A 22,501-nucleotide genomic window follows, 5' to 3' on the forward strand; every position below is an offset into this window, starting at 1 on the left:
TTATATTCAATTATTTATAGATTCATGGAATTATTTATTAATATATACATTTATTACTCTATGTATAATTATTTATGGATTCAAAGCTAAAATAGAGATTCAAATGATTTTATTCACAGCATAACTAGGATAATTCTATGTGTTTTGTTTTTAATTTAGCATTCCTGAGGTAAATCCCCTCAGAGAATAAAGTTATAGATGGTAAATATGGTTTGTGGTGGAACTGAAATTATAATCTTGGCTTCCTAGCACTGTGCCTTAACAAACTGACTTATTAGCTCTGGGGGGCTAACGAGAATTCCTGACCTACACAGTCATGTTGCCATTCCAGTATGCAAACACAGTGGCATCAGTGTCCTTTGGACATGAGGAATGAAATGTGAGGAGTATGGAAGCCAGGTCAGGCAAGGCCAGAGGGAAACCAAAGCCTTTTCACCACCATTTCGCTCTTCTTGGCAGGAGAATGACAAGGTGAGGATCTCAGCCACCTCTGCCCTGGCCCACACATTATGGTGAGTTAGAAATTGCAAGCCTAGATCTGCCCTCTGAAAAGAGATGGACATCTTCTTAGTCCCGCTGTTGCTCAGCTTGCAGGACAACAACACTGATGTAGTCAAGGTACTAGCCTCCTGTGTCCTGCCAGCCTCGGCCTGATTCAACCCCTCCTGCTAGAGGATAGCCCCTTCCCTTTAGTCCTCTGTCATGAGCCAAGTCTGGGGTCTGAATTCACTGTCCACCTCCTTGGTCCCATCCCCTGGGCTGGATCTGAGCACTTTTACCCTCTCTTGGGTGCCATCACACTTATCCTGATATGGTTCTGCCCCCAAAGCTGTTTATGTCTCCTCACATGGACAAGGCCCCATATTTCGCCTGATCCCTGCTACTAATCCCAACCAAACCCCTGGGGCCTACCTTCATGGTCTTCCACTTAGCCTCTGGCCTGGCTCTGCAGAGTCATAGGATCGAGGTTTTGAGGATTTCCTTGTTTCTGTCCCACAGGCCTGTGGAAGGGTCCTGACTGAATGGACGAAAGTGATGGGCTGGCTGCCATTGACACACCTGTTCCAGGATACTGATCTCAGTAATCACTTCCATGTGCTGGAAGAAACATGCAAGTACCTGGTGAGTGAGAGTCTCTGAGGAAGCCAGGCCACAGTTTTCTCATTAGGGACTCAGTGACAGGCCTAGTGAGTAAAGAGGACAGGGCTGACAGAAGACATCATCTTTCCTTTCCTTGATTCTCATGGTTTATTATCAGGTAACTCTGACAACCCACATTTGGGATGCCAGCCCCTGGTCCTCCATATCTGACACTCCTAGCATCCCAATCTCTGCCTTCAGAGGCTGAGGATGTCATGCAAGGGGAGTAGATGGCAGTGGGATAGAGGCCTTCTGCTTAGAGGTGGCAGGAAATGATAGAGGCAGGAGTCCTCAGGGCTTTAGATCAGTCATCAGGGTGCTGAGGATCTGTGGCTTCTGTGACTTCAGGAGTCCTTGTTGGAAAGTAAACATGTAAGGGCTAAGCAAGTCAGTTGGGAACTAACATGAGTAATTCTAATGTTATGAATTTGGGTTCCTTACATAGACAGAGCACTGTAGAGTTTATGAAGCACTTCTACATGCACTGTCTCATGGGAGCCTTGCAGTCATGCAAAGGAAGGTCTGGCAGGTTTTGTTTCAACTCCACAGATGAGAAACTGAAGCCAGTGTCAGGGCCAGTATTCAAACCTGGGTCTCCTGACTCCACCTCAGTTGTTTTCCCCCTGTCATGTTGGTATTGAGGAGCAGAGCTCTCCTTATGGACTTTTTGCTGAGTCCGCTCTTTGCCTGGCAGTGGGAGTGTCTGAGTGTGCGGGTTCAAATGATTTAAGCTGACTGAAGACAGAAAACAATGCTGCTTCTGGACAGGGTGAGAGAGGCATGGCTGCAAGCAGGTCTGTAGTCGAGTTCCTAGCAGACCTCTTCCCCAGTCATCACCAATCCTCTTTGACTCCACAGGTGAGCACACGCAAAACTCAGTTCTTGGGAGATCTACTGCTCCAGAGCTTTGAGTTTCTAAGGATCACTCAGCCCTTCCTACGAGCAGCTGCAGTCACCTTCATAGGTAAGCTGGTCCCTCCTCTCAATTCCTTCCTCCCCTATAGCAAGAAAGCCCTCCTTGACTTTTTGCCAAAGGGTGAAGCCAGAACCATGTTATGATGAAGCTGGTCACATCCTTTTCCAGCTCCGACCTGATTAGAGAGGTTGACCTCAAATTGTATGTCAGAAAGTTTGGGGAAGCTCTCTGACTTCCTCCTGGCTGTGTGCACATCCACGCATGAGGCATACTGCTTTGTGAGAAGAGAACTATATACACTTAGCAGGGAAAAACTGTTGCTTCAGCTGGAACCCCATCGATTTCCCCAAATAGATTTGTTTTAAACTGTTCCACAATAACAATATGCATTAATGTTAGAAAGTATAAAATATTCAGATTGGATAAAAGAAGACAATCAATAATGGTAAAACTGCCATCATTTGGATTTAACTACTACTGACATCCTAGAATTTTTTGAAACAAAATATGCAACACATACACACAGCACTTTCAAAAAATATACCTTTTGTACCCTGGCAGGGTGGCTAAGTTGGTTGGAGCATTGTCTTATACACCAAAAGTTTACAGGATTGACTCCTGGTCAGGGCACGTACCTTGGTTGTGGCTTCAATCCCAGGTTGTGTGCAGGTTCAAATGATTTGTTCAATTGGTTGCACACAAGGCAACCAATTGGAGTTTCTTACACTGATGTCTGTCTGTCTTTCTGTCTCTCATTCTCTCTCAGATCAATAAACAAAGATTTGGGTGAGGATTAAAAAAAAAACAAACATTACTACACAGCTGTATCACCAATGCATGCATTAGATACTCTTCAACATTACTTTTAATGACTACATAATATTAATTCTATTGCATAGATGGATTTATGGAACCAATCCTTATTTCTGAACATTGAGACTGTGTCATCTTTTCATAGGCAGGGACATAGTGTTTAAATGTCTGAATGTCATCATGATTATTTTGTTAAGATAAATTTTTTAAAAGTAGACTTGCTGGGCCCAAAGGGTGTACACAGTTGTAAGGACTTTGGTGCTCATTGCCAAGTGCATTCTATACAGTTGGATTATTTGTTATTGTCACCAGTACTGTATGTGAGTATCCATTTCTCCAGACATTTGCCCACCCTGGGTAGTATGTTTTAAAAATTATTACCAATTTGATAGGTAAAAACAAGAAGCTTATTGTTTTGATTAATATTTCTTTATCAGTAGTCAGGTTAAATATTTATTTGCGGTATATATATTGGCAATATGTTTTTACTTTTGTACATTAATTGCCTGCAACTTTCTAAGGATGTGGGAACTTCCTGAAGATTAACATCCTCGGCTCATGCTCCACTTGTCACCTGCTGACAATATTTTTCCTGCATCACAACTGTTCTTTCCCTAGGACACTGACACGCAGGGAGCAAGGCATCTCTTAGGTACATTCCTTGCTACAACTGGCTTACAGGTTTCCTTGTTCCCTAATGAGTCTGGGGAAAGGGGATGGCCCAAAGATCCTGGAATTCTGGGAGGACTTTTATATCTCTTCTGTCCTTAGCATCAATCACTGTGAAGATAAACAGGAAGGACGTACGTGAAGATAATGTGCAGCTCTTACAACATAGTGAGTCTGGGCCTTTTTCCGGGATTCCAGGTTATACCACCAGGTGGGGCAAGACAGGAAGGAGGAAGGGGGAATTCCTTAAGGATATGTTTTATTATTTTAAATCAAGTTTAATTTTATCAATATAAATATTATATATAAAGGTTAAGTGGACAGAAGTAAGAGGAAGGAAAAAAATGGACTCCTTCATTGGACTCATTGGATAAAAATGCTGCTAACAAAATGTCCCAGTTGTTACAGAACAATACAAGGGGGGCCTGGGACGATATACTATTACTGAGAGAAACCCCCAAGTCTGTTATGTCTTCCATCTATAGGAAAGATGTCTCTCAATGCCAGAGATTCGTGAAAAGGAAAGGTAATGTTTATTTAATGCTATACAAACTTAAAGTAGTGACGTAATGTCTTCATCAAAAATCTTAAAGTCCCTTAAACACCCACAAACCGACACAGTCCTTCCTTTCCCCTTTGCCCAGTCTGGGGTACTGTACCTCAGGAAGGAAATAGAAGTTCATTGCTCAGACAGTCCCTGGTTCTTCTGAGTACTCCATGCTAGGCTGGTAGGCCTCCCTTCAGCTCCTGGCACCCTCAGCTGTGTTGTCAGGATCTCTGCTAAAGCCGGGTGGTGGTTCCCCCTTCTAACTCTGTGAGGGTCCCCACTCTGGCAAAGGCACGTGGTCCTCTTCCCCAGGGCCACGGGAGTCCCCACTCAGCCAAAACTGCATGCTTCTCCCTCCTCAATGGCTGCCATGTCTGGGTTTAAATCCCCGCACCAATCTTCCTCTGCAGCCCCATTTCTGACTCCTCCCACATTTGGCCACACTTGCCGTCAGTCTGCTGTCCTTTACAGCTTTACAGGGCTGCCATTGTAGGTCTGGGCAGGTGTAGCCCCATGTCATGGGGCCAATCTTCTCCGAGCTCCCACACAGGTGCTGTAACTCGGGGGACCTGCCCCCCAGTCACATCTTGGGGGGGGGTCCCTTTCCATCCCCCTGGCCCAGAGCATGGCCATAGCTATTTAGCATATCTAAACGACCAGCGAAAGGCTATAGGTATGTTAAATGACCATGCCATGGATTACCTGCAAAGTTGCCCTGCATGTTCTTGCTCTGTGTGCCCCTTCCCCCAACTCATACCTTTGGGGGAAGGGGTGAAGACATCTTAAAATCTCCTGAACACGAGTTCTGTACCCCATATCAAATGCCCATTTGGGGTCCCCCTTCTTGGCTGCACCCTGTAACACAGTCACTGCACCTTTATCACGTGCTCCAGGTGCTGACACTGCAGTGGTGTGTGAAGAGGACAAGGTCACTGCCACCTGAAAAGCTTGCAGTTTGGTGTCCTTTTTAACTGCATTAAAACATTTTAAAATTAATTTAAGTGTAGGAGAAATTCATGAGTATAGTCTCATTGCAAAAAAAGAGATTGATAAGTGTATGAAATTCTATTTCATTCCCAACTCTTGTTCTTCCCCCCTCCCCCTGTGTGTTTGCTGTATAGTCCTATATTATTTTCCTGTTTATACATAGAATAAATAGATATATGATTTATATATTTGTGATATAAAATATGTGATATATGTAAATGACTTCTGCAAATTGCTTTTTGCCCCACTTAATAAGTTGCTACATACAGATTTCCTGAATTCCTATAACCCTTGATACATTAATGTTTAACTTGTTTCCAATTTTTTGCTATTCAGACAAGCTACCCTGAACTCTTATATATGCCCCCTTATATATAGGCTTAAGTGTTGCTTCAGACTGGCTACAAAAAAGTAGACTTTTGTCATACATATTGAACTCAACAAAATTTAAAGTAAAACAACATTTTAACCTTCTCTTCTGTATTGACATAGACACCGGTCACCACCCCTCCCAACTTACAGGCTTTTGTTAGCCTATGTCTGAGCCTATGTCTGTCTCTTTTTGTAACCCATAATTTAGATGCTGTAGTTATTATTGTTATTTTCTTCTGAGTGAGTCCAGTTTACTTACTAAGTGCAGTCTCCCTCCCCCTATTCTACTGTGTGTGACCTTGGTCTCATTTCCTCTTGCTTCAATCTTGATAGTGTTCCATCAGTTTTCCTTATTTTGCATTTGATTTCTAATTTTCCATTGAAGTCTACTGTATAACAGCAAGTTCAAGTTCCTCCTTTCCTCAACTACACTGTTAATCTATCCTGGCCTTTATCACCCCCTACAAGCCTTTTAGATTTACAGAGTTACACGCTGACCATTCTTTCTGTATCTCTGACCATCCTCAGGTACACCTTTTAGGAGTTCCTTTAGTGCTAGTGTCTTGATATTACACTCTCTTGGTTTTCGTTTGTAATAATTCTTCTTACCCTCATTCTTGCAAGGTAGCCTTGCTAGTGACACAATTCTAGACCAATTATTTTCTCTCAGCACTTTGACCATATTCCACTATTATTTTCTGGCTTTCTTTGTTGCTAGTTAGAAAGGAGCCTTCTGTTCTTTTGTTCACTTGTAGGTAAACTGTCCTTTTCCTCAGGCTGTTTAAGATTTTTCTTTTCTCTTTTAAAAAGTGTTCTTTCAAAGTACAGTACTGAGTATAGTAACACCCCAGGTGCCCAAACCCCAAATTCAACAAGTAGCAACTCATGGCCAGCTTCTTTTTCCTATTTCCCTACCTACCCCCTCTCCCTGCCTGAACTATTTTGAATCAATTCCCAAACTTCATAATGTTTTGTTTATACATATTTTAGTACATATTTTATTTGTAAATCATGCTCTTTTTGACAGTAAAAGATTGAAGAAATTATACTGGACGTGTTATGGAGTAGCACGCAAATTATGCATGAATTTTTAAGATAAAAATGTCCCAAGAATATGTAGACCATGTGGGACCTAAGGCCACTCACCCAGACCCCTGAGCCTATCAGTGATTCTCTTCTGCCTCAGAAGTTAAGGGAACTTCAGAGAAGCCTTTGCTAGTCCTAATATGCAAACCTCCTAATTTCAGAAGCTGGATCATTTGTTCAGGGTCACAGGAGAGATTTAATGGAGGAACCAGAACTGGAATTTCTAATTCAGGGATCTTTCTGCTAACCTGTGCTCCAATATTCTTTAAACTTACCCAAGTCCTGACAAAGAGGTAGGGAATGGAAGTGGTGGGTGTGGAGGAGAGGAGCTGCTGTTCCCACACTTAGAAGAGAAGTTTTATTTCACCTTTAAAAACCCTTTGTTCCCTCCATCCCTGAACAGCCATACCTGTGTGGTGTGTAGGACCTACTTCTGCTGACTCCCCACCATTGCTCTCTGTTAATTAACTTTGTTTCTTTGTTGTTTTTTAAATTTATTGTTGTTCAGTTACAGTTTTCCCACCTTTTTTCCCCATTGCTCTCCCATGCCCCACCACCCCCTACTCCCACAGTCAATCCCCACCCCAGTGTTGTGCCCATGTGTCCTCTATTTGTGTTTCATTGCTTGCCCTTTCCCCTTCTTTCCCCCATTATCCCTGTCCCCCCATGTCCTCTGGTTATTACCATATTGTTCTTAATTTCGGTGTCTCTGGTTTTATTTTACTTGCCTGTTTGTTTTTTTGATTAGGTTCCACTTATAGGTGATATCATATGGTAATTGCCTTTTAACACCCAGCTAATTTCACTTAGCTTAATGCTTTCCAGTACTGTCCATACTGCCACAAAGGGTAGGAGCTCCTTCTTTCTGTATGCTGGGTAGTATTCCATTGTGTAAGTGTATGTCAGTTCTTTGATCCACTGATTTGCTGATAGACACTTAGGCTGTTTCCAGCATTTGGCTATTGTAAATTTTGCTCTGATGAACATTGGTGTGCATAGGTTCTTTTGGATTGGTGATTCAGGATTCTTAGGGTATAATCCCAGCAGTGGGGTAGCTGGATCAAAAGACAGTTCCATTTTTAGTTTTCTGAGGAAATTGCATACTGTTTTTTTCACAGTGGCTATACCAGTCTTCATTCTCATTAACAGTGCACTAGGGTTCCCTTTTCTCCACAACCTCACCAGCACTTGTTTGTTGATTTATAATGATCACCATTCTCACCAGTGTGAAGAGGTATTTTATTGTGGTTGCATGTGCATCTCTCTAATGGCTGGTGATGTTGAGCATTTTTTATGCAGAGGGCCCATGTGTTATGGGCCCTCTGTAAATCCTACTTGGAGAAGTGTCTGTTCAGGTCATTAGCTCATTTTTTAATTAGATTATTTGTGTTCCTGGTGTAGAGTCATGTGAGTTCTTTATTTTGGAGATCAAACCCTAGTCCAATGTATCATTGGCAAATACATTTTCCCGTACAGTTTGTTCCCTTTCCATTTTTGTTGGTGTTTTCTTCACCTGTGCAGAAGCTTTTTACTTTGATGTAGTCTCATTTCTTTCTTCTTTCCTTTATATCCCTTGTCCTAGGGGATGTATTGGTGAAAATATTGCTGCATGGAATATCTGAGATTTTCCTGCCTATGGTTTCCTCTAGGATTTTTATGGTGTCTTGCCTTATGTTTAAGTCTTTTATCCATCTTGGGTTTATTTTGATGTATGGTGTAAATTGGAGGTCTAGTTTCATTTTTTGCATGGAGCTGTCCAGTTCTCCCAACACCATTTGTTGAAGAGGCTATTTTTACTCCATTGTATGTTCCTTCCCCTTTGTTAAATATTAACTGACTACATTGCCATGTGTTTATTTCTGGACTCTCTATTCTGTTTCTTTGTTGTATGTGTCTGTTCTTATGTTACTATCAAACTGTTTTGATTATAGAGGCCTTGTAGTATACTTTGATGTCAGGTATTGTGATCCCCCCTACTTTGTTCTTCTTTCTCAGAATTGCTGAGGCTATTTGGGGTCATATATGGTTCCATATAAATTTTTGAAATGTTTGTTCTGTATTTGTGAAATATGTCATTGGTATTTGGATAGGGATTGCATTGAAACTTGGTTTCTTCTACTGAAAGCCTACTGCATGCTATGTGCTAGGATACTGCAGTGGACAACACTGGTGACCTTGCCCTCATACAACCGACATTCTAGTGGGGAAGGGATGAGTATGCCCTCCACAGGTACAGAGATGTTACATAAGCACTATGGAGATCACTCTCCCCATGAGGCAAGAGGGGAAGAAGGGCCAGAGGGGGTTGGGGTGCCCCTTTGTTAGGGGACATAAATAAGGGAGTAAACCATATAACTATCTGAGGAAAAAGCACTTGACATGTTCAAGGAAGGACAAGAAGATCAATGTGATCTTCCTGAAGTGGGCAAAAGGAAGAGCAGGACATATGGGATCAGTGAAATCAGTGGGACTAGAATCATGCTGGCTGTAGCCATGGTAAAGATTTAGGATTGTACTTGAATTTAAGGGTACACCATTAAACACAGTTCTTGACTCTTCTAATGGAGGCCAGAAGGGGTTTAGGGTGCTTGTAATAGGTGGTGAGTATTTCAACTGCCTGCTGCAGTGAAAGCCCAACTAGTGAGACAGGCGCTGCCAAAAAAGGAATAAGGTTTTATTAAGGTGCCAGCAACCTGAAAGATGGGGGTCTTGTCTCAAAGCCCATCTCAACATCTAAGTGCAGGCAGTGGTTTTTATACCACTGGAGAGGGACAAGGGGAACAAAGAGGTTGGGGGAGAGGCTGTGGACCTGCAAGCAGTGTCCTTGCTGGTCCCAATATGGATCATTAATGTCTGCATCCTGGAGCTGGTCAGGGCAGCCCGATTCCTGCAGCTGGGTGATCTGCCATGAACTGCAGTCTCAGTCAAGGCCATTCCTTGTACAGGCAGGAAGTGAAACTATGGAGCCTGCAATAGGCTTACAAAGAAACTGTGAGTTCTTTGTAAGAAGAACAGTGTGTGAGTTCTTTTTATCAATTTTTTAGTACATCTTATTCTAATAAGTACATCTCTCAGATGTATTAATTCTCTCTCATGGTAAGTCAGAGTGGTATCAAGTTTTTATTCCCTGTTAGAGGACCAAATGACAATTATTTTTGAATGATTTACTCTTCAGTATTTTCCATGTCACAGTTTCCTTCCTTTGCTGTGGAGACAAGAAGAGAGCATTTGCTTTTACAACTCCAACTCCTTTAAGCTTGTTTAAAGGGGACCTTCACTGTTATTCATTCTCAGCACCCTGTTAAATTTCCTTCTTTGTACTTAGTTGGTATTGGCTTGTTTGCCTGGCCTTTCCTCCTCCAGAATGTTCCCTTCTTGACTGTGGGAAACCTGTCTTTCCCACTCACCACTGTATCCCTGACACATAGCACAGTGCTTGCTGACAGCAGATCTCAACAAATAGTCATTGATTGATGTAATAGTTGTTGTTCATTCACAGTGAATTATCTCAAGCAACCTGATTTTTCACTACTAAGGGTTTCATCAAAGCAATTATGATAGAATCTTGTTCTTGGATATTATGTTGTATGTAGGAATATTTTATGGGAAGAAAAAATGGTAATCCTACTTTTGTAAAATAATGTTTCTATGTTAGATATTTAAGAAATACTACAAGGATAGGTATGAAAATATTAATTTTGTTTATTCTGGGACTGAGTGCTTTTATTTCCTTTTTAAAACAGTTTATATTTACACACTTTCTAAAATAAAGCAGTATTACTTTTGCAGTGATAAAAACCTTCTAAATGGGGGGAGAAAACTGTACTTGAACAATGATTAAAAAAAAAACCCTTCTAAATGGAGTTATATTATAATCTGACATGTTCGGTGGGTAATAAGGTGGTTTGGTTAAACAGTCCTCAGAGAGTGAGAATCTGAGTCACCTCCTTTCTGGTTTCAGCTATTGAAAGTATGAGGAATGACCCTCCCAGAGATACACAGGATGCTGTCAGCACCGTTCTGACATGCTGCAAAGAAACTGGCAAGAGAGTGTGAAGAAAGAAGAAGCTCTTTAAGAAAAAAACAACAAAATCATTGGCTCCTAGGCCTTCTAAATTCACTGTGCAGATGCTGCAAGGGAGGGTAAAAAATACTCTACACTCACAACCACCAAAGTACAAAAGGCCCCTGAAGAATCTGGGTCTGTCCAAAAACAGACTGCTCAGGAGTCACTGAGATCAAAGAGAACTGGACTCTAGAGCTTTTTGCAGTTCACTACCCAGATATCAGTGCTTGACTCCACTAGAGTGTCTCCCACCTTTCGTCCCAGTGGATGGAAACCCAAATGGTTAGTTTTTCTCTTAAGTATGTCAGCACCGTTCTGCCATGCAGCAATGCACGTGGCAAGGCAGCATGAAGAATGAAGAGGCTCTTTAAGAGACAACAACAAAATCATTGCCTCCTAGGAATTCTAAGTTCACTGTGCAGCTGCTGCAAGGGAGGGTAAAAAATACTCTACACTCACAACCACCAAAGTACAAAAGGCACCTGAAGAATCTGGGTGTGTTCAAAACCACACAGCTCAGGACACACGGAAATTAATGAGAACTGGACTCTAGAGCTTTTTGCAGTTCATTACCCAGATGTCAGTGCTTGAGTCCTCTGTTGTCTGTCCCACCTTTTGTCACAGTGGATGGCAACCCAAATGGTTAATTTTTAAAAAAATATCTAGTGTGTACTTTTTCTTTATCTCTCCTAGGTTATTGATTGTTAGTGATCAGCGTAAGGTTTGTAAATAAAATTTATTTATTTATCCTAAAACAAGGTGGCATCCATCCTAGTTTGGGGGGCTACGGTATAAACCTGAGTGACAGCAACTATTCTAGATTCCTTGAATCTTCAGGCAAAATGTCAAATGCCAAAAGAGAGGAGAAGGGTGGTTGAATGACACAGTACCTAGTTTTCCATCTTTTCTCCCCACCTCTGTATGGCCTGCATGGAATTCCCGGAATCCCCAGGCCTCCTGACACATTTGCATGGAGTATTCAGATTTTGGTTTGGAGCCTGAAAGGCGGGCTTCAGGTTACATACAGTGAAGCAGCACTAACTTTAACCCTCTGGCACTCAAGAAGGCGCATCACATTGCCACAAAATGACATTATTGTTGAGATGACTTTGAATCCACTTTATTTTTGAAAATCATTCTAAAACTAGATTTGAATCCTGGCTGCCTCTACCACATAACAGTTACCACTGACCAGTTCTTTACACTGTACTACTTCATGCTCTGTGCTTCATATCCCTGTGCTTGGGTTTCATCTACAAAATGGTATTAACTATCATACCTCCTATGGTATTGTCCTCCAGTATCCATTCTTCCCTTTTCCTTTTTTTCTTTAAACTGTGCAATTGTTGGCCTAGAATAAAGAATATGTTTGCCATCCTCTCTTGCCACTAGCTGTGGCCATATCACTGGGTTCTGAACAAATGGGTGTAAGGGCCAGTGCACATGCCACTTCTGAGATGGGTCCTGGTAGGGCAGAAGCACATCCATGGTTGTCCCTCCTGTCTTCTTGGTGACTAGAATGTACATATGATGGTTGGAACTAAGCATCTGTCTTGGACCTTCAGAAGGAAGTGGTATGTTGAAGAGAGCAGAGCCAAAAGATAGAAAGAACCTAGATGAGTTATGAGAATAGAGTTGTTTACCAGTTTGGAGAGCTTACCATTGTGGACTTTGTTTACCTGGTGGGGGCATTGGGTAAAGATAAAATTTTATCTATCTAACCAGTGTTGCGTTTTCTGTCACCGCCAAATCCACTTCTGATGGGTTTACTTAATTCCACAAAATTGCTCTAAGGACTAAAGGAGACAATGAATATAAGGTGCTTAGCTGTTTGTCTGGCATTAAGTAAGAAAGCAATAATCCTTTTTCCAAAGCATGAGACAGGTAGGCTATTGGAATGTGATTCTGAAACTTTGAAAGGTGTGTGGAAAGACCAGAGAAGTAGTTCCCACCCTGGTCTAATTGACTAATTTTATTTATCTGAAGTTATCAATGATTAGAATGATTTGATTGCTTCTAAATTTTATGAACTATTAGATAACATCTTTCTGAAACTTGGTTCCCTCATATACAAAATTAAAAATATTTAAACTGACTTCATAGGCTTTACAGAATTAAACAAAATAGTGTCATATACTAGGTATATACTAGGTACTTAATAAATGGCTGTAGTTATTAACTAGGTATATTGATTAATTTTGTGTGTGAACTTGGCTGGTCATGGTGCCTAGATATTTGCTCAAACATTATTCTAGATGTTTCTATGGTGTGGATCAGATAACATTTAAATCAGTGGACTTTCAGTAGTAGAGCAGACTATTGTCTATAATTCTTTTAGGGGAACTCAAAGATTAAAGATTGTAGCCTTGGTTATAGCTGAGAGGCTTAAGTGATTAATGCACTTGGAAATCTGTTATACCAGGAACTGAAATGCATAACCTATGTGATTCCAGAAGGTTGACAAACAATTCAACCTCTGGGCCCCAGGGGGTCTGCAAGTGATGGAGATGGTATCTAAGCATTTGTGTTCCAGGGATGGAAGGCTTGAGACACAGATATAAAAATTGTTGATCAACAGATAAAGAAGTAATAGTAAAATCACTGTGTGCTGCAACTCTTATTTGACTAACCTTTTTTTCTAAACCTCTTACCTACACTTTCTTCTCCTCATAGAAATGCTGGCTTGAAATGAGATATTAAGACAGTTTTTGAAGGTACATGGCCCCCCATCTTCTCAAATCACTGACATATAAATAAAGCACCCATAAACATTTAATTCTTGTTTCCACTTATTGGTCCTGGTAGTGAGAGGCAGTAAGAATGCTGACTCCTCCAGTTTTATTTTCTGGTGACTCTGGTGCGATAACTTCATGACCCTTCAGTAAGTCTGAGTATTTGGTAGGTGTCTTATTAGCATTGTAATTCTGAGCTTATAACTGCAGTGTCTCCCATCTCGGGGGCTGATTCTTCAGTTAATGACAACCATGCGCAGGAGTGTAGGCATTGTTCAGGATTCATGCTGATTCCCTGGGGTGCCAGGGGCCCTAGACCTATGTGAAAGTTAAGGCTGTGGTTTGCAAACAAGCAAGCTCATGGAATATCTACTGATAATTTCCTAAGCAAAAATTACCCTTTGGAATGCCCCACTGGAATCCATCCAGACTTTGGTAGACAGCCTTCTGGACACTACTAGGAATAATGTGAAAGCAAGAGATGTCCCTCCCTCCACACTGATCTCTCCGAATACTTTGTACTATAAAGCACCTTGCATGAAATTACAAAGAAGATAGAATACAGAGCACAGTGGTGCAACATATAGGTGCTGGGCCCATAACCCAGAGGTTGATATAAAGAAGAATGAAGGAGCTCCTTGGTTTCTGGGAAAGACTTAGTGGACAATCTAATAAAGCAGATCAAGGAGCTCGACCTCATCATGAAGGAAATCAGGCTCTATGGGATTAGGAACCTGGCACTGCACACAGGTAAAGTAAGACTTGGGGGACTCAATGGGAATAATCAGTCTCAGAGCCATATATTGTACCTCCCTTGGGTCTCTTAGTTACCCAGGGCTAAGTTTATTCCCCAAACCCTCATCTAAGGCAATACAAATTCAGTCTGTGTACTTAAACAGCCTGGATATCAGGCCTCCCAAAGTCCCCGAGAACCAGCCTTCCACATAACCAAGTGGCAATGTATCCCAGTGGGCAATGTAACCAAGAAGATCAAGGAGCCCAGTCTTGGACTATTCCATAGCCCAGTCCCTCTCCTCAGCTGGCTTTAATTCACTCACTCCTAAAATGTAGGCTTATGCTAAATTTTCTCTATGGTGTCATGGAGCCCAAGCATTGTAATTCTGAGCTCTGAGAGGTCAGCACCTTCTGGGTGGCTGATTGCTCAGGTAGTGATGACCATGTACAAGAGTGTAGGCTTTGTTCAGGATACACCCTGATTCCCTAGGCTCTCAGGGGGCATAGACATCTGTGAAAGATGAGGCTGGGATTGGAAACAAGCTCATGGAATATCTACCAATAATCTCTTGACCCAAAATGTCTTTCTGCGATGACCCTTTAGATCCACCCAGAATTATGTAAGCACCCTTCTGTATAGTAGGGAGCATGATATGAAAGCTAGAGGAGTCCCTTCCTCCACAAAGTTTTCCAAGTACTTTGTGCTACAAAGTAGCTTGCATGAAATTAAAAGAAGAAAAAAAGCAGAGCAGGGTGGCTCAACATAAGTGTGCTGGGGCTCATAGCCTAGAGTCAAAGGACATAAGGAAGAAGCCATTATTCATTCACTGGGGCAAGACTTACTGGGATAATTAAATAGATCAAGAAGCCCATGTCATCATGAAGGAAATCAGGCTCCATGGGATCAGTTTCCTGTCATTGCACCCAGGAAAAGTAAGAATGGAGGACCCAAATGGAACCGAGAATCAGTCTCAGGGCCATGTATTGTACCTCCCTTGTGTCTCTACAACACCCAGGGATAAGTTTATTCCCCAACCCCTCATTCCTGGCATTACAACATGTAGTATATAGGCTTAGACTTATTTAGTCTCTGGGCAAGACTAAGTGGACAATCTAATTAAGTAGATCGAGGAGCCCCATGGTATCACACAAAAAAAAATCAGCTAAGTGTATTCCGTAACCTGGCACGACTACCAAGAAAATTAATATTGGGAGGATCCAATGGGACTCAAGTGTCAGTGTCTAATTCATTTAATGTACCTCCCTTGGGTCTCTTAGTTACCCAGGGTTTAGCTCTGTCTCCCTTGGCTGAAGGTAAGGGTCTTTGATTGGTGAGCATTGGCATGAGAATTTATGTATTTTCTAGAAAAGGAAATGAAGAGTCATGGAGGGTAAGTAACTTGCCCAAGTTCACACTACTAACCTACAGCAAGGCCAGAACTAAAATTTAGGTTCTGAGACCTGGCCCGGGATCTGACAAAAGAGTATCCATTCGAGTTGCCTGTCTCAGCACCAATGAGAGGGAAGAGAGACTTGGGGATCAGCAAACTTGCTATGCCAGACATCCCTGCAGCCTGGCTCAGTCCCATAAACCCAAGAAAGTGAGAAAGGAACTTCAGAAACCTTCCAGTCTAATCTCACATGTGACAGATAAGGAAACTCTGTCTGAGAGAAGAAAAGTGACTTGTTCAAGGTCACAAAAAAATTAGTGGCAACGTCCAGACTTGAGGGGAGATCACCAGAGCTTGGTGCACTGCAGCCTCCTACCCTCCCCAGCAGCAGCTGCAGTCCTCCTTCCTGGCTACCAGGGCATGTTACTGTGCTCTGCCTGAGGCCCATCCTTTAGAAAAGAAACTTCTGCCTACAGGGTGGCTAGTTTTTCCCTTTCATACAGGTGGAATTTTATTAGGTGCAACCTCAAGATTTCTTAAGCATATAAGGTTATATCAGCCACAGAGATGAGTTACGAAATAATTCAACTCTCCTGTGGGCATAGTCCTCACACTAGAGGGAGATGAGAAAGCAGCAAATACGACATTCACCGGAGGGCAAGCCAAGACTGCTGTCTCCTTTTGAACCACCTCAGGTCATCCTGAAAAGCGAAATTCCAAGTTTCTGGGTCTATTTATAACCGGATCATCATGCTCCTCCCCTACTAAAACCCTTTGATTGTTCCCTATACCTTCAAAATAAACCCTTAACTGATTATCCAAGGCTCCCTGTGCTCTTGTTTAAATCTACCTCTGGTGCTAGTGCCCACTCTTTCCTCCTCAGGCACTCAGTCTGCCTCCAGCTGCTCAGATCCACAGGAAATAACTGCCTCTCCTTCTGACCCCAACATGTTATCCCTCTCTTGACAAATCACTTTCAACCCAAATACATATACTGGGTCTTCTCTTCCCTCAGGGGCAAGCTGTCTATTTTTGTTATCCTCACCTAGCAGAGAGCCCAGCATATGATAGGTCTTAATACATATTGAACAAATGAATTAATATTTGCTTGGAAAGATTACATGTATCCTCCCTCTCTGTGTCTAGGTACACTTGACTGCCACTGAAGAGAAAAGAGATAATGTCTTGAGATTTTCTGAACAGAATATCAGCATAAAGCTCAAATGAGATGGCAAGTTGAAGAAAAGTGTGACACTGCTTTATTTGTAGAATTTTTTTTTCTCTGAAAGAAGTACACTAAAGAATAAGAAACACATTTCATTAGGAGAAGAGAAGATGCTATCGACTATCTTTGTGGTTTGTGTGTACTCTCTAACCAGGATTCATGGCCAGGGAAACAAAAGACCCTCTTTGCCTGCATACTTTTACTCCCTTCCTTTATTGCTTTAAATAGGCAAGAGGAAGTTTGCCTTCCTTTCACCACTAATGTTTGTTTCATGTTCCTGAACAAAAATAACTTGTCCTCAAAGGTTGTTCCTAAAGGTTGTTAATATTGCTGCTCTCAAAGGTTGTTAAAGATCCCCTCCCCCTTATGCATTCCACTTACTTGTAGTCAGGGTCCTGAGTGTTGCTAATGGAGACTCCCTCCATGCCCTGTCTTCTGTAATGAATATTCTTAGGTGGTGGGTCCAGTTACATTAAACACCAGTAATATTGGTGTCCTTTAGCCTTACCTTGAGGGTCCTAAAGCTGGAAGGATTATCTGTGTGTACAATTGCTCTAGACAAGGATGTGCAGCAACACCCCAGGAGTGTAAAGATCATCCATCACCATCACCACAGGAAGGTAAGAATCGCTCTTACAGTTTACATGTCTTTTTATTCTCCCTCTTAATCAGTAACAGCATCCTGAAGGATAGGTTACCCTGTAGAGCACAGCCAGAAATGTTAAATGGCTCCTTCTAGAGCATGCAGGCTTGGCAGGACCAAGATTAAAGTATAAATCCAATGCCTTTGTCTCTATGCTGTGGTAAATGTCCACTAGCATTTTATGGAAGTCCAACTTCTTGACAATGTGGAGAAAAAGCAACTGTAACCTTCCTTGACATTCTAACCTAGCTAACAATCTTCAGCCCAGAGGAAATCTTCCAATAGTCCAAGACAGATAGGTACATGTGCATACCTGTAAATGTACACATTCACCGATCACTATAACCTTAAATCTGAAGCCAGAAACCAGAAAGACATTCCCAGGGTAACATTGTTATGATCTCGGTTTGTCTCCATCCTCCAAGATGTCTCTGATTTTACCATAACCAAACCCTGAATCCTAGGGCTAATGTCTTCTGCTAATTTCACTCTTTGCATATAGTGTCTCCAGGAACTTCCTCCACTCACCACCCTCTGAAAGGTACTGATCTCTCAACTTGTGCAGTGATTCATGCTGTCCATATCTTTTCCACATGCACTAGCTGGGTCTGTCTAACAAATACATTTCTGTGACTTCGCTGGCTTCTACCATTTCAGCCCTCAAAGTTACAGTAATTAATGATGCTGGTTGTGGTCATGGGCTGTTGACCCTCCCTAAGGGCTTTAATTCCTTTGCACACCCTCTTCTTGGCTTCTATCTGACCCTGGCAGCAGCTCATCACAGGCACTCATGTTGAAGCACACAGTGGGATGAGAATGAAGGACACACCTCAACTGCTTTCTTGGTTTCAAACTTAGACAGCACGTGAGCTCAGAAAGCAACCTGGAAAGGGAGTAATTTTCCACTGACCACAGGGATAAGCAGAGTGAGACCCACAGCAAGGGAAAGGCCCACAAAGACCATGAAAGCCATCTAAACAGATATTGACTTTATTATTTGCCAAACAAGGGGAGAGTCTCATTCCATTAAAAAGATCAGGAAGATTGTCTGAAATGAAGGGCAAAGGGACAGAGATGGTGTAGAAAAAGTAGCTTTTGTCTGAACTCCTAATTAGCTCAAAAAGCAAACTGAAAACCCTCTCTCGGGATTGGTTGAGGTTCCAACTTTGTGTCACAGAGGTACAGTCTGGACAGATCATGGATGTATCTGTCGTGTGCGGCTGGTGTACGTGTCTGATCTCATGTCAGTGAAAGTTTTCTTTGACACCTACGTTAGTGAAGAGAAGCCTTAGGGGTTCTGCCAGTTGCTATGTGATTTGGTACCCATTCCCCCAGCTCTCTGATCCTCCCTGCTTCTATTGGATGAACATGCCTTTCTCCTTGATAAATAGATGAGAAAACCACATGAAAGAAGTTGGACTATTCTGTTAGCAGGTAGCTATATTTTCTAAAGAGGAAAAAGGAGGCATAGAAATCTGCGCCCTAGTAAGTTGGGAAATATATGGTTAAAATCCTGCAGAATTGTGGGGGGAAAGGCTGACTGGAATTTTATCACCAAAGAGTAACAGTGCTTAAATGTAGGTGGTGGGATTGCAGATGATTGCTATTTTCTTCTATTCTACATTGGTTTTCTATTTCATTCTTTCCTGTAACAGTATTCTATACACATGAGGTCTGTCCAGAAAGTATCTGGCCACAAAATATGAAAAGTAGGGCTGTTTCTTGAAGAAGTTACAAGATATAAGAAACATTGTATCTAAGACAATGATGCTTCAGTCCCCTTCAAAGTAGGCACCTTGGGACCTCACACAATTCTCCCAGCATCTCTTCCATTGTTCAAAAACACTCTGCAAAAACCTTTGTTGGAATCTCCATCAGCTACCCCATTGTATTTTCCTGGATCTCATCAATGGTCTGGAATCTCTTCCCTCTCAAAAGTGATGTTGATAGAGGCTTAAGACTTGAAAAATTTTAGCTTAAGGTAAATAGGCATAAATCTAGCAAGTTATGTGTATGTTAAGCTTTTTGTTTCAGAAACTACAGACAAAGCCCATCTGGCACCTGAGAAAAAGCGGCTGACCTCCTGGGGTGCTGGCTAGAGATTACCGCCTGGAGACATCTGTACGGGGAAGAAGCAGGTGACTACCCCTCCCACTTGGAGACAGCTAATTGACCAGGATACATGTGCTGTAGCTGTGAACTTCAAAGACTCTCACTGACTCTTGTTTGCCCTTCCCCAACCCCCTTATAAAAGATCTGGCCAGGAAAGAGAACACAAGATGGTCTGTTAGGGTTTGAACTCACCATCTTCTCAGATCACTGGCCATCTGAATAAAGCAGCCATAAAAGATTCAATCACTGTCATTGCTTATTGGATTTGGTAGTGACAGGCAGCCTGAACACTGGTGTCTTTTCCAGTTACAATGTTAGTTTTAGGAAAAGCCAAAAAGCTGGGGTGGGGGGGTCATGTCCGAAAGGAAACAATAGTGCTTGCTCCTCTCTGTCAGATTTCAGTCCCTCCCACTGCTTCCCCCAAGCTAACTGGGCCTTTCTGGTGCTGATTCCCAGGTGGGTGGGCTTGTGTATATTCTAGAACCCTGTGGATCTCTCCAATGCACTCTCCTGTGAGGCTGGGAGTCTGTCCCTGCGCCTCAACAGCGACTGGGTTGCCCTGCCCTGGAGAACGTATGAGGCTCCACCCATCACTACATAACGGGAGCAACCAGACCAAAAAAAAAAAAAAAAAAAAAAGGTTTGAATGGAAGTACAAATCAAAGCCATAGAGCCAATGCTTTTAAGTGACCAAGAGATATCCAACCTATCAGATACACAGTGCAAAGCACTGGTGATCAGGATGCTCACAGAACTGGTTGAATTTGGTTGCAAATTAGATGAACAAATGAAGGCTGCAATAAGAGAAATGAAGGAAAGTGCATAGGGAACCACTAGTGATGGGAAGGAAACTGGGACTCAAAACAATAGAGTGGGCCAGAAGAAAGAAAGAAACAACCAAACAGAAAAGAATGGAGAAATAAGAATTCAAAAAAATGAGGAGAGGCTTAGGAACCTCCAGGACATCTTTAAACATTCCAACATCTGAATTATAGGGGTACCAGAAGGGGAAGAGGAAGAGCAACAAGTGGAAAAGTTATTTGAACAAATAATAAAGGAGAACTTCCCCAATCTGGCAAAGGAAATAGACTTCCAGGAAGTCCAGGAAGCTCAGAGAGTTCCAAAGAAGTTGGACCCAAGGAGGAACACACCAAGGCACATCATAATTACATTAGCAAAGATTAAAGAGAAGGAGAGACTCCTAGAAACAGCAAGAGAAAAGGAGACAGTTACCTACAAAGGAATTCCCATCAGACTGTCAGCTGATTTCTCAAAAGAGACCTTACAGGCAAGAAGGGGCTGGAAAGAAGTATTCCAAGTCATGAAAGGCAAGGACCTACATCCAAGATTGCTCTGTCCAGCAAAGCTTTCATTTAGAATAGAAGGGCAGATAAAGTGCTTCTCAGATAAGGTCAAGTTAAAGGAGTTCATCGTCACAAGCCCCTATTTTATGAAATGTTAAAGGGACTTATCTAAGAAAAAGAAGATTAAAAACATGTATAGTAAAATGACAGCAAACTCACAATTATTAACAACCACACCCAAAACAAAAACAAACTCAGCAATCAACTAGAGCAGGAACAGAACCCCAGAAATGGAGATCACATGGAGGGTTAGCAACAGGGGAGTGGGGGGAGGAGAGAGGGGGAAAAGGTACAGAGAATAAGTAGCATAGATAATAGGTAGAAAATAGATAGGGGAGGGTAAGAATAGTATGGGAAATGTAGAAGCTAAAGAACTTACAACACATGGACATGAACTAAAGGGGGGAATGTGGGTGGGAGAGGGTGTACAGGGTGGAGGAGAGTGAAGGGGGAAATGCGACAACTGTAATATGTAATCAATAAAATATATGAAAAAATTTTAAAATTCAAAGGATTGAAATAAAAAAAAAAAACAGAAGTCACAGGGTGCTAAATCTTGGCAGCAGGGAGGATGAGTCACTTGGTGATTTGATGTTTCACAAAAAAACTGCACAAGATGTGATGCACAAGCAGACATGTTTTTGTGGTTCAATCACTAGTTTCCTGTAGCTGTGGCCATTTTCATTGTATTGCATCTCTCAACTGACAAAGAACATTGAGGTGGTATTCCTTACTAATTGTTTGGTGTGGGGGGTGTACTTGTGATGGACAACACCTTCCCAATCTAAAAACTCAGTGAACGTGGTCTTTATCTTACACTGTCAGTCACCAACCTTTGTTAATTATGCCCATATAAATTCAATATTCTCAGGTGTTCTGCTTAGTACAGGTCTTCCAGAACATGGATCACTTTCAACAAGTTCTCGACCATCTTCGAAGCATTTGCGCTACACTTTTATTTGTGCTGCACTCATTTCATTATCTCCCAAAGGTTTCTGAATCATCCAAATAGTTTTTGTGGAGGAATGTTCAAGCTTAATGCAAAATTGGATGTAGATTCATTGCTCTACTCCCTCAGCATTTTGAATGCAAAGGCCACACAGTACACATGCTCACTCAACAGTGTCTACCATCCCCACTGACTATACAGTGAAGTGGTCACTGTTTATGCATACACATTTCACCCTACTCTCCTTGACTGCCAGGGTATATTGGTCTCATGGGAACTGTTCTCATTATATTAACAATGGCTGGACTTTTTTTTTCAGATAGAATTCTCTAATTCTACTATGTGTGGTTTTGAAATGTTTTTGAAAAATTTTTTTGATGCAGCAAGGATAAGCTCAAGTTCAAGGTAGTGGTAGAGCACCAAAGAGTGTGTGCTTTGAAAAATCAGGACATTTCTTCCAGAACAGGAGTTGAGCATTCAGGGCTTTCAGCTGAGTCTGGTGCCCCTATGGGAACCAGAGTCAAGGGCTTCATCAAAGCCAGGTAGGCCTGTCTCCTCTCTCTCACAGCTCCAAAACTGTGGCAGTGCTCAAGGCCCCAGCCTGCCCTTGCAGAGTGCACTCAAATCCTGACCAAATGACTTCTTGTCTACTTGAGCAACCTCCTCTGTGAAACAAAAGCTTAGAGAGGGCTCTTGTTCTCTAAAACTGGTGGTGGCACAATCCCACCTAGACTCTATTTCTCTGGCCTTAGTG

The 22,501-nt window shown here is 42.0% G+C and overlaps 1 pseudogene; it reads left to right on the top strand.

Moving 5' to 3' along the window:
* The first annotated feature begins 459 nt into the window (after positions 1-459).
* Positions 460-22,501, top strand: part of LOC114513976 — a 61,269-nt pseudogene continuing 39,227 nt past the window's right edge.

Source organism: Phyllostomus discolor, chromosome 2, assembly GCF_004126475.2.
Source record: "Phyllostomus discolor isolate MPI-MPIP mPhyDis1 chromosome 2, mPhyDis1.pri.v3, whole genome shotgun sequence".
In the NCBI taxonomy this organism is placed as follows: Eukaryota; Metazoa; Chordata; class Mammalia; order Chiroptera; family Phyllostomidae; genus Phyllostomus; species Phyllostomus discolor.